This window comes from Elephas maximus, chromosome 13, assembly GCF_024166365.1.
Source record: "Elephas maximus indicus isolate mEleMax1 chromosome 13, mEleMax1 primary haplotype, whole genome shotgun sequence".
Taxonomy (NCBI): domain Eukaryota; kingdom Metazoa; phylum Chordata; class Mammalia; order Proboscidea; family Elephantidae; genus Elephas; species Elephas maximus.
The window spans coordinates 57543715-57557009 of record NC_064831.1 but is presented as its reverse complement, the minus strand read 5'-3'; the positions used below and the strand labels follow the sequence as shown (position 1 = coordinate 57557009).

The 13295-nt window shown below is 44.9% G+C and overlaps 1 protein-coding gene across 5 annotated transcripts in view; it reads right to left on the bottom strand.

The window, feature by feature from the left end:
• The window catches only part of IQCH (IQ motif containing H), a 256643-nt gene that overhangs the window by 37878 nt on the left and 205470 nt on the right, over window positions 1-13295 (bottom strand). The gene's annotated exons all lie outside the window — the stretch shown is intronic.

Genomic DNA, 13295 nt, shown 5'->3' with positions numbered 1-13295 from the left:
TGAGAAAATGGAACTGGACTGGAGCTTCAAGGGGTGGGGAACCAGAAAGAGGAGGAGCTGCATCCAATGGGAAGAGTCAATAAAGGATGGTTTCCTTGAGTTCGGAAAATGCAAACTGGGAATCTCAGTATCAGCTTGAGGGAAACTCCTGGTGGCCCTAGGTCTTAGCTCTATCACCACTTTACTACGAGAATGCAGGGAAGTCACTTTGTTGCCATGATGTCAGCTGGGGAACAGTGCTAACACCTACTCTAGCTACACCACAGGGTTATTAGAATGACAGAACACAATGATGAACTAAAAATGAAAGTACTTTGAGAACTAGATATATGTAGGCGATAAGTTACTATAAGCTACTAGATAACTGAGTTTTATGGCCATTAATTCCTTTCACAAACATTTACTGAGCATCTACTATGTGCGGGGCTGGTGATAGCAAAAGTGGGTCATGTGCTACCTGGCCACCCTCTTGGGGCAGACATCCTGATTTGTTCTGGTCATTCTGTCACCACTAAATTCAGAAACATCCCCAGAACCTCAGTTCAATGCTCAAAGCATATCCTTATGCTGGGCACAGAGAATTAAAAGTTCACAGGGTTCCTGCCACGGAGAAGGAGAAGACAGATACGTATGTATTCAATCAATTACAACACAATCTAATGTGTGACATAATACAAGGATGGAATAAAGTACTACTGAAGTAAAAAGAAAGAACAGACTGGGTTTGCCTGGTGAAGTCATGGCCGCATCTCAGAGGAGGTGACATCTGGACTCCCATTTATCAAGTATCTACAGCGTGCCAGGTGCTTTACAAACAATACCTCATATATTTATAATACCCCAGAAAATATGATCCCTATGTCACAGATGAAGAAACAGAGGCTCAGAGTGGTACCTAAGTCCACACAGCTGGGAAGTGGTGCTGGGATTTGAACCCAGTTCTGCCTGTCCCCAAATCCATCCTCTTCCCATTCCCTGCTGCAAGAGATGGCACTGATCCTGGCCTAGCCAATCCTCGCCTTGTACCAATTTCCTAGTCAAATTAAAAGCTAAAGTTGCGGAGGATCAGAATATGTTCTTGTTTAACATAATCCATGCCTTGGAAATGTCTTGCAGAGAAAACATGAAGTATTGTATTTCTGGAGTATGCTGTAATTAGCTGTAATGCATTTTCACTGTAGGAAGCTGGACACAAACACATTTTCATGAAGACTTGATTAAACATTTTTTCCTCTCAGAAGGCCTACATGTGCCCTACACACCAACTTGGTATGTTAAAACACATAATACATCTGCCCTAGAGTGGACGCCTCGAACAAATCTAGCAGTGAGTGACTTGAGTAAGCATTGAATGTAAATGGCATCATTATAAGGATATTAAGAGGTCAAGCTGTCAAGGCCTCTTGCTAAACTGAAGCTAATTTCAGGAGTCATATACGCACAGTAATGCCCTTTTATAATAGCAAATAAATCACATTTGCAACGATTGTTAAAAACTAACTGCCAAGTATCTGTTGCAGTAGTAAATATCCTATTTGTCAACTTAAACATTTCCTGCTGTATGGTAGTATAAAATGCAAATCAGATAGGGACAGCTACTTTAATAGGAGAGAATGAACTTGCTGGTCTTACGCAGGTTTTTTTTTTTTTTCCCCCAGAGCTTCTATTTTGACATTTTAACGCCCTTAATCAAGAGGAAATGCATATAACAAGCATTACTAATACTGATGTTAGTAATATTAATGTTTTGGTGATAAAGATTTTAATAGGAAGGCAACATGGTGTAGGGGAAAAAGTGAGGACCAGGGAGTTGAAGAGCCTAAATCTGGCCCTTACAAGCAGTGTAACCTTGAGCAAGTTATTCGCTGTTGTCATTGTCAGGTGCCATCAAGTTGGTTCTGACTCATAGCATACAACAGAACTTAACACTGCCCGGTCCTGTGCCATCCTCACAATCATTGCTATGTTGCAGCAATTATGTCAATCCATCTCATCGAGGGTCTTCCTCCTTTTTGCTGACCCTCTGCTTTACCAAGCACGACATCCTTCTCCAAGGACTAGTCCCTCCTCATAGCATTCTTCACCAACTCCATAATTCAAAGGCATCAATTCTTCTTTGGCCTTCCTTATTCATTGTCCAGCTTTCCCATGAATATGAGACAATGGAAAATACCATGGCTTGGGTCAGGTGCAACTTAGTCCTCAAGGTGATATCTTTGCTTTTTAACACTTTAAAGAGGTCTTTTGCAGCAGGTCTGCCCAGTGCAATGCATCATTTGATTTCTTGACTGCTGCTTCCATGGGTGTCGACTGTGGATCCAAGTAAAGTGAAATGCTTGACAACTTCAAAATTTTCTCTGTTTATCATGATGTTGCTTATGGATCTAGTTGTGAGGATTTTTTGTTTTCTTTATGTTAAGGGGCAATCCACACTGAAGGCTGTAGTCTTTGATCTTCATCAGTAAGTGCTTCAAGTCCTCTTCACTTTCAGCAAGCAAGGTCGAGTCATCTGCATAACGCAGGTTGTTAGTGAGTCTTCCTCCAATCCTGATGCTGTGTTCTTCGTCATAAAGCCCAGCTTCTCAGATCATTTGCTCAGCATACAGATTGAGTAAGTGTGGTGAAAGTATATAACCCTGACACACACCTTTCCTGTGAGTTATTTAAACTCTCTCAATCTCAGTTTCCTTAAGTGTAAAAGGAGCAAATGATAATACAGACCACTCGGGGTTTTGAAAGTAAAATAAAATATAAGCATATAAAAGTGCCGTATAAATTACAAAGTTCCATACAAATGTTACGTATGATTACTAAACATTTCCTTTAAGAGGAGTAGAATCAAAGAAGGTACATTCTCAGTTATCTATGTAGTGATTAGCGAGGCGCTGGTGGCTTAGTGGTTGTCTTAGTCATCTAGTGCTACTGTAACAGAAATACAAGTGGATGGCTTTAACAAAGAGAAATTTATTCTCTCACTGTCTAGTAGACTACAAGTCCAAATTCAGGGTGTCAGCTCCAGGGAAAGGCTTTCTCTGTCTGTTGGCTCTGGAGGAAGGTCCTTGTCATCAGTCTTCCCTTCGTCTGGCAGCATCTCAGCACAAGAACCTCAGGTCCAAAGGACGCGCTCTGCTCCCAGCACTGCTTTCTTGGTGGTATGAAGTTCCCCACGTCTCTCTGCTTGCTTCTTTCTTTTATATCTCAAAAGAGATTGGCTTAAGACACTGCCTAATCTTGTAGACCTCATCAATATAATTGCCACTAATCCATCTTATTACATCATAGCAATAGGATTTATAACAATGAGGAAAATCACATAAAATGGTGGACAACCATACAAGGGAATCATGACCTAGCCAAGTTGACAGATGTTTTTTGGGGACACAGTTCAGTCCATGACAGTGGTAGATGTCTCCCTATTCTCATGGGAGACTGGGGTTAGATTCCCGACCGATGCACCTCATGCATAGCCACCATCAGCCTGAGTGCGGAGGCTTGCGTGTTGCTATGACGCTGAACGGGTTTCAGTGATGCTTCCTAAGATGGACAAGGAAAAAAGGCCTGGTGATCTACTTCTGAAAAGCAGCCAATGAAAACCCTATGGATCACACATGGTCCGATCCGCAAACCATTGTGGGGATGGCACAGTACCAGGCAGCCCTTCATTCCACTGTGCATGGGGTCACCATGAGTCAGGGGCTGACTCAAAGACATCTAACAACAAAAGCACTGTAGCTAGTAGATTGGCCCATTTAATACATGTTTTCCCCATAAGCCATTATGTTCAGACTCACAATAATACAATTAACAGGTGGTTAGGTCAGGGTTGGGTTGGTAATACTCATATCTCTACTTTACCAATGAGGACAAAAACAAACCTATTGCCATGGATTCACAGCAACTCTACAGAACAGAGTGGAACCACCACATAGAGTTTCCAAGGCTGTAGTCTTTACTAAAGCGGACTGCCCCATCTCTCTCCCACTGAGCAGCTGGTGGGTTCGAACTGCCGACCTTTTGAAGCCGAGCACTTACCCACTGTGCCACCAGGGCTCTTCCCTGATGAGGATACTTAGGGTCAAAGAGAGGTTTCACGGTTTGCCTGAGATCACACAGCACATGGCCAGAACTCCGGCCTTTCTGGAGCAGAAGTACTTTGCTTCCCCGGGCTGCTCCTACCCTTTGGTTCACAAAGGAAATAGTAGAGCAAATTTCCGTAAGCCTTTTCTCCGACAGCAGGCCTGTCGGAATTGCTCGGATAATTGTTCTGTTCTCCATCTGGTTTTACCATTGAAGACGCCGCCTGAGGCGTGCTTGTATTGTGTTCAGGGGTTCCTATCTTCCCTCTAGACTGGTAGCCCTTTAAGGCAAGCTGCTGAGTCTGTCTCCCCACAGCACAGTCTGGGCAGCATTCAGCATGCAACGGGGCACGTCAGCCAGCAGCATCTCAGGGCTGCCCTGTGAGCTCCTCACAATCTGTCAGGGGTGGGGTATTGGTGGGCCTCTCGCAGCTGGTTTCAGATAAAAAACCCAGCAAATATTCATCAATTACCTCTTCTGTGCTGCCCTGTGCTTCCACACGTATCATCTCATTGACTGTCATTTTTGATTTTGGCCTTCCAGGCTAACTTTAGAACCTAACCTCTCTCCACCCTGCATACCCCATCACAATTTGGATGAGCAATGGTAGTGGCCTGTGCAAAGGCAGTACAAGTGGGATGGATGGATTTTAAAATTGGTTACGAGGTGGCTTTGACATGATTTGCAGAACTTGTAATGACTGGCTTGACATGTTAATTGATTAGATGTGAGGGTGAGGGAAAGATAAGACACAGAAGGTTGGAGCTTCAAAGACCCTTAAAAATCATCTAATACAATCAGTTTACTTTATAAATGGAGCAACTTTGGTGTGAGAAGTGAAGTGCCTTGCCCTAGGTTATAGTGCCAGGTATCAGAGGTACAGGAGGAAAACCTGAGGCGTCTCAGCTCCCAGTCATACATCACTTGTTGATAACTGTTTGGTTGATTAATGATATTCAAAAATCATTTTGTTAAAAAAGGCTCCAATACTAGAGAGATTTATATCAAGGCCTTAAGGACAAGTAACAGAAAAATATCCATCTCAGCATTACTTGTAACATTGAAAAACTGCAGCTGTCCAACATTTGCACGATGGGTAAGAAAGTTATGACACACCCAAGTGATGGGAGAATCTATGACATTATCATTAAAGAGAATGATCACGAAGACTTGGGATGATGTAGGAAGATGCACAAAATGGCAAAAGCAGGGTATAAAGTTACATAAGCAATATGACTTTGTAAAAATAATACTGTATATAGAAAAGATTGGGTGAGAATATAACAAGTTATATACAGATGTTCACGTATATTTTAGATCTGTGCTGTCCAATATGGAAGCCACTAGCCACAAGTAAGGAGCCCTGGTGGCACAACGGTTAAGTTCTTGGCTGCTAACCGAAAGGCTGGTGGTTCGAACTCAACCAGCAGCTCCGTGGGAGAAAGACCTGGTGATCTGCTTCCATAAAGATTACAGCAAGAAAACCCTATGGGGAAGTTCTACTCTGTCACATGAGGTCACTATGAGTTGGAATTGACTCGATGGCATCCAACAGCGACAGCAACAATAGCCACTCATGGCTACTGAGCACTTGAAATATCCAAACCAGGCCAAACCCAGTGCCATCCAGTCGATTCCGACTCACAGCATCCCTGTAGGACAGAGGAGAGTTGCCCTATAGAGTTTCCAAGGAGCGCCTGGTGGATTCAAACTGCCAAACCTTTGGCTAGCAGCTATAGCACTTGAAATAGAGCTGGTCCAAACTGCAGTGTGCTGTAAGTGTACAACACACACCAGATTTTGAAGACTGAGGTTGTAAAAAAGAATGCGAAGTATCTCATTAATAATTTTTTATATCGTGCTCTTGTTGAAATGATATTTTAGTTGTCTTGGGTTAAATAAAACATTATTAAAATTACTTCCACCTATTTCTTTTTATTTTTTTCAATGAAGCTACTGTTGTTGTTGGGTGTTGCCAAGTCAATTCTGACTCATAGCAACCCATGTGACAGAGTAGAATTGCCCCATAGGGTTTTCTTGGCTGTAATCTGTAGAAAATGAAAAATTACATTTGTGGCTTGCATATATTTCTGTTGGGTTCGTTCTAAAAAAGTCTACTGCAACTTCAGTAAAGGGTAGGGCCGGTAGGGGTGGATGGAGAAGGCTGCAGAGGCCCCAGCTCTCCACCGCCTGGCTGGTCCTGCGCTGAACACAGCATTTGCAGCAGTTGCGCTGGGAGGCCTGGGGCAGAGTGGGCAGAACATGGTGGCAGAAGGCAGAACCACGAAACCACGCTAACCTCGTGGACCTTTAAACAAGAGAATCTGAAAACAGAGGCAGGCAGTGGGGAGCAAGGCTAGAAGTGCTCATTTCCAGGTTCTGGATCCCGTCTGGGCCACGAGCTTTGGGATGAAGAGGTAACATGCTTCTGTTGGCCTTAAGTGTTCCAGGCAGATGGAGGCCATCTGTTCATCCCGCTGCTTCTGCCTCTGTCCCATGGCAGGCAGGATGGCTGGGTGGCAGGGCATGCAGATGTGCACAGATATGCTCAGGCCCTACACTCTGCGACTGTCTCCAAGTGCAAATAAAGTTTTGTAGCAAAGGGTTTGGACTTGCCAACCTTCTCTTAGGGCCTTTGGAATAGGTATGGGATGCACAGACTAATTTATGGATCAAATAGTGTTAATTGAAGAGTCACAGAATTTCAGAGCTTTTAGGTTTTTTTTAAGATGTTTTGCAAACCCGCTGCAAGAATTTCTATTCTTTCTCCTATTCTTTTGTAAGGAGAAGAACTCGAGGTCCCAGACGGGATAAGTGACTTACTCAAGGCCCCAGCTCTTGGTACGAGGGTCTGAGACAAACACCCATGACCCTAGGCCCTCTCTGGGGCCTCATGCTCCTTGAGTAATCATTGGGACTCACAGTCCTGATGAATCCTCCTTCTGCTGATTCTGATGTATCTATGAGGCTAACTGGGAATTGGGAAGATTTACAACTTGATGGAGAATTTTTTTAGAAGCCAGATTGTCCAACAAAGCCACCTTTGAGAGGGGGCAGCACTGAGAATGCACCCACCCCAGAAACGGCATTAAGCTTTCACAGCAGACTGACAATGCGGCCCATCCTCCTCGGCAGCCCATTGTGGCTGGGGGATGTGTGAGTCACCTCCCTGCCTGTATTTGTGTCTTCGTCCACAGTTCCAATCCGACAGGAAATCCACCTTGGAACACTTGATCCTTTCTAGAGTAGTCGGGGCCACAGGTCCCCACCACTATGGTTAGGCTGTACAACCCAGGCCACCTGCCTCACTCCTCTGGTTGCTGTGCCACAGCCACGGGTGGGCCAAAGTTCACTCTGTCCTTGCTGGTTTGGTCAAGGTGCAGAGCCAAGGGCTTATCTCCTCCTCACAACTGTGGAGGCCATGCAGGGGTCAGGGATGGGCCAGGGCAGGGATACAGCTTGATGTTGCCCAGGGAAAATGGGGCTAAGCAGGAAAAGGGTTGTACTTATAGCAGCCTATGCAACACTTAGGGAGAAAGCAGGGTCCTGAGCATTGAAGGGAAGAGGACTGGGTTCCTCTGGCTTCCCGGCAGGCCACAGTGGTCTGCACACTCTGGCGTCCCTAGCTTCTCCTAATGCTAGTTCCAACAACGGGACACCATGCTCTTTCTCTTTAGCCTCCAGGTTCTCTCTGCCTAGAACTGTTCCCCTGCACCCACCTTGGGCTCCCACTTTTGATGCCAGCTCAGGCATTTCCTCCTTTAGGGGTTCTGTGGATCCTCAGGGCGGTGTTATGTGCCCCTTATTGGTGCTACTTCCACTGCTGGACTGCCCCATCACAGTGCTTAGTTCTCTGATCTGTAACTGTCTGTGTCTCCTGTTCTCTGAGTCCCCGGAGCCCATCCCAATGCCTGGTAGAGAGCAGGGGTTCGCTAAATACTTCACATACTCACTCTGTCACTCACCCAAGGTAGACAGAGTGCCTGCCATGTGCCAGGGGTGAGACCGAGATTCCATTCTGTTGGAGAGCAGACAAACCATAAACACACACACATGTATGTTGGGTGGTAACACATGCTATAAAAAATAAAGCAGGGTAAGAGAAGTAAAGAGTGACTTAACACTGTTTAATACAGAGTGGACAGTAGGGGAAACTCTGGTGGTGCAGTGGTTAAGAGCTAACAAAAGTTCGCCAGTTGGAATCCACCAGCTGCTCCCTGGAAACCCTATGGGGCAGTTCTACTCTGTTGTATAGGGCCACTATGAGTCGGAATCGACTTGACAGCAATGGGTATTGGTTAGACAGTCAGGGAGGGCCTCCCTGAGGAGGTGGCTGTTAGCAGAGACCTAGAGGAAGTATAAGAACAAGACGAGTGCAAAGGTTCAGAGGCAGAAGCATGTTTGGTGCATTCCAGGATCAGCAATAAGGTCAGGGTGTTAGAAGTCAAGTTAGCAATGAGGAAAGCAGTTGGGAATGGGCCAGAGGGGGAGCCCGGGATGGGGTTGCGGGTGGGGGTGGGGGCATGTATAGACAATGGTAGGGATTCTAGGAGGGACAGAAAGCCATTGGGGGGTGCTGAGCAGAGGAGTGACGTGATAGAGCTTCTTGTTAAAGGGTTACTTTGGTTGTGGTGAGGGGACTAGGCCATGAGGGGGTAAGGATGGAAACAGAGAGGCCAGTAAGGAGGATATGGCTGTAAGCTGGGTATGAGATGATGGGGCTGGACCAGCATGGTAACGATGGAGAGTGGGAGAAGTGGCTGTATTACATTTCAAAAGTAGAACCAAAGGACTTGCTGATGGGTTGGATGTGGGGTATGAGGGAAAGAGAGGAAGGAGCCAGGATGTGCCCAGGGTTTCTGCCCTGAGAAAATGGAATGATGGAGCTGCTACTTACTGAGTGGGACAGCCTGCTAAAGGAATAGCTTAGAGGGTAAAATCAAGATTTCGGGTTTGAGATGCTTTTGTTGAATGATGTTCCTGAGGGTGGGATGAGATCTCAGGCACTTTTCTCCTTTCTCGGCTGTAAAATCAGGAAGGCTGTGCTTCACTGGGTTGTCGGAATGAAGCAAATCAGCCTCTGGCGGGGAGGCATCTTTTCCTTTGCTGTCACTTCTGGGTCTTGGGACCAAGGCTTTCCTTGGGTGGGGAGAGATGAGGTCTGTAGGATCCAAGACCTTCCCCAGGGGGCAGATCACCCTGCTTCTCACCATGTTATGCTGAGATGAAATGCAGTTGAGAAGGACAGGGACAGCTTAGTAGGGAAAAGAAGTCCTGGCAGCTTGAGGACAGTGGGGACTGGAAAGGACTGTGCCTGAGGGAGGCAAGTGGTTCCCAGGAATGGAAAGAACACTGGGCCACAGTTACAAGATCCGCTGGCCTTACAACTTACTTGACAAAAGCTTGCGGTTTTCTGTCTGTGTGACTTTTAGCAATCTCCTTCCCTCTCTGGGCCTCAATTTCTTGGCATAGATACCTGACTCAGTGTATATGAGGTAGCGTGTGGGATATTATTGCAAGAACTGACAGACAAAAATCTATTTTGAACCCTGACTTCTTCCGCCTCTGACGGCCACGGGGCAGAGTCAGGCGCAGGCGTGGGAACTCACGGGCTTGGTTCTGCAGTATTCTTGCCTGCTTCTCAGAGACCAGGAGCACAGTTACCTCCGCTCAGATGCTGCTTAAAAACAGGCCCCAGAATCCCAGCTATCATCTAGAGAACCGACTTCAGTGGGCAGTTACTAAACGATACTTTTTCCGCTTCAATCATTGAATCACCAGATAGCAGTGAACTCTGCACTGTGGTAAAAAACACACCCAATACTTAATTTTTAAAGAAGTTGGCACACTGCACTGTAGAAACTTTAAATTAGTAAAATATTAGTGCGACTATGATATTTGCTAAGAGTTGTTTGCATTACAGAAAAAATCCGTAGTGAGGAGAAGGGGACTGCAGTCTCTTGGCATGCTGCCACCTAGTGGCGGCTGCTGGGATGGCCCAGCTTCTAGGAGAGGCAAAGAACTGCTATGCCCCTGGGCCCTGACCAACAACAGAGACTCTTAAGTATTCATCTTGGGGGTCTTCCCCTCTGTGTCTTTTAATCTCCTATTTATCCTCTGGATGTGACTTAAACTGTAGCTACTAGAGCATGCCTTCCCTGTACCATCCACCCTGGACACTGCCTTATATCGAGGCTTTGGAGTTGGAGGGGCCAGAGGCAGCAGAGGATCTGGGCCCTGCCACTTAGCACCTAGGGCTGGGGAGTCCACCATACCACCACGGTTCTTAAAGGCCTTCAAATTGTTTGGATTCTGGAAACACAGTACTGGCTCCCAAATATGAAAAAGGAAAATTGCAAAACAATAATTCATAAAATGCTTTAAAAAATATCAACACAATGGAACATGCCAATCAAGTGCAACCCAACTCCTACCAGTTATGTCTAAATTGTATTCTGTGTGGGACTGGATGCAATTTAATATGTCTGATACGATGTAGGGTGGGTGGAATCTCTAAAACTAAAAACACCCAGGGTCCAGAGAGGTCTTGAACAGCCTGGTCCTGGAGGACTTAGAATGACCGCTGTCATTCCTACTTCCTCATTTTAGCGATGACTGTGAGTGGTGAAATGACATGCTCTGGTCACACAGTGAGGACAACAGCTGGGACCCAAGCCCACGTCTCCTGATTCCTAGTCCAGCTCTTTCCATGACTCCTGTCTAATTACCAGCATTAATCGCCCAATTTTTTCATAGGGCCAGAAGCTTCTCTGTGACTTTGGACATTTTTCCAGGATGTGCAGAAACTATATTCAAAATTAATTTGGGGATCCAAAATGAAAATCTTGAAATTTAACCTTGCATCATTAGCACCTATGTTTATATTGTTCACTTCTGTAAAAAAATCACAAATCCTCTCGTATACTCCTATCTCCCCTGCTTCCGTTTTCACATTTCTTCTACAACCTCTGTAAGTTTCCTCCCCTCCATTATCCTCCAATATCCTAAGTGATACTGCTTGTATTTTTAAAGGTACAGGATTACATACTCTTTTTATTTTTTTAAGTATTTGTTTACTTTTTATTATGACTTTTTAGAAGGCCACTTTCTTATTTTGACACTAAGCACTGAACTATAATAAACACAAAACCCAATTTTTATAACCTATTACAGGGTTCTAGGACTAATAATTGTATATGTGTATGCGTTTTCCATGGCAATCCAATACAGTAATCCCATAATGTATAGGGTTATCTTCCTCCCTTAATTTTCATGCTGTAAATGCCAAGGTTGGGGAATCATTTGCTTAGTTCAGAAACATTCCTTTTAATAGGTCTTGAGAAACATTAGCTCATTTATGTTAGTTCTTAAGACAACCCTTCAAGGTAAGTTTACCATCCCTATTTTATAGATGAGAACATGAAATTTGGAGGGGTTAAGGAACTTGCCCATGGTCACTGAATTAGTAAATGGCAAGCTAATTCATATTTAGTCTACCTAACCGTGGTGTGCAAGGAACATCACAGCTCTATCATAGCTTCTTTACACAAAATGAACTTTGCATATGAGCCCCCACCCTACTGAACTAAAGGAAACAGCACCTAAGTCTGTTCTGGTTTCCCCAGAGGGCTACCAAGAGGAAGGCAGGTGTCTTCTGTTATAATTTCTGCCTAAGTTTCCACAGAGCTGTTCCAAGAGCTCTGCCAGGAGGCATGACCAGGGGCCTGCTGCTGCTAGACCCACAGCCTTTTCTCTCTCCTGTCCAGGGGTGTGTTCCAGCTCCAAAAAAGCTTTTATGTGGATTTTCAAAGCAGAAGAGCTCTTGTTAGGGAGCTCCCATTGGGAAGGATTCCCGGGCACGGTCTTTGTGGACATGGAAGACTCGTGAAAACCAATATTCTCCCTTAGTGAGGATGAGCAAGCAGCACTGGTTGGGATCAGTGCGATGACTTGGCAGCAGAGTTCGTCTTTCCTCCCTAGTCTTCTCAGCAGCTCCAGTCAACCAGAATGTTAGTAAAGAACAACCTCAGCTGCAGAATACATAAGCAAGAAGCACTGAATGTCAGAGCTATGGACTTGGAGTTGGTCTAGCCCAGCCCCTTCAAGCCCTAGATGAGGCTGGAGGCTCCAAGAGGGCAAGAGACACGATCAGAAGCGGAGTTCAGCCCAGAGCTCAGAGGTCTTGATTTCAAGTCCCAGGAGAGTTTGTTTACATTCGGGAAATTCCTAGAGAGAACTAGATTCCATCCTGCATGTTACCTACCTAGCACAGCACTCCTGACATAAACAGTGCTCAATAAACCTTTGATGAATGAGCCAAGTAAATAATACAAGAAAAAAAGGATCTTTCTTTAAAACATAGGTGAGAGATACCACTTCACACCCACAGGATGGCTGAAGTAAAAAAGACAGTAACAAGTGTTGGCAAAGATACAGAGAACATTGCCAGAGGGGTTGTAAAACAGTGAAGCCACTTTGGAAAAGAGTTTGGAAATTCCTCAGAAAGTTAAACATTGATTTACTGTTATGACCCAGCAATTCCACTCCTAGGTATACAGTACAGTCTGCGAAAGCTGAACCTGTATAAGACATCTGTTGGAGAAGGAAAACTCAAATATGTTCCACTAATAGACAGCAATAGCAAAGTGGTAAGACTGGACCCTGTCAAAGGCAGAAAACTCATGACACCCAGAAAACAAGGCAGTCCTCTCGAGTTCCGGCTCTCACAGGTTTCAGTGTACAACCAAGACAAAAGAAAGCATATATTCACACAAAAACTGGTATGTGAATTGTATCTCAGGAATGCTGTTACACACACACACCTCTCCAGGAATCCCATTCTAGAATGAATGCCTACACCATTCGTATGGCCACTTTTTGGAATCTAGTTGAGAATGTAAATTTGGTTAAAATTGAATGAGGGAGTGTATGATAAACCATGTCCCTAACTGCCCTCTGGATTTATTCCAGGTATTTTTCAAGCCCATACCTTAAAAAGCTTTGTCATATGTAGGTAAAAACAAAAAACAAAACAAAAAAAAACCCCTGCTCTATACAGTAAAGCAAACCAGGGCCCAGCAGGGTTGATACCTGGGCTCAATAAGCAGCCATGGCTAGAACACATCAGCAGTTGCGGAGAAGACTCAGTTAGCTCTGGGGACACAGTGTCACTTTTCTAAAGGCCGTGCACCATTTCTTACTCCCTTGGGTGAACTTCC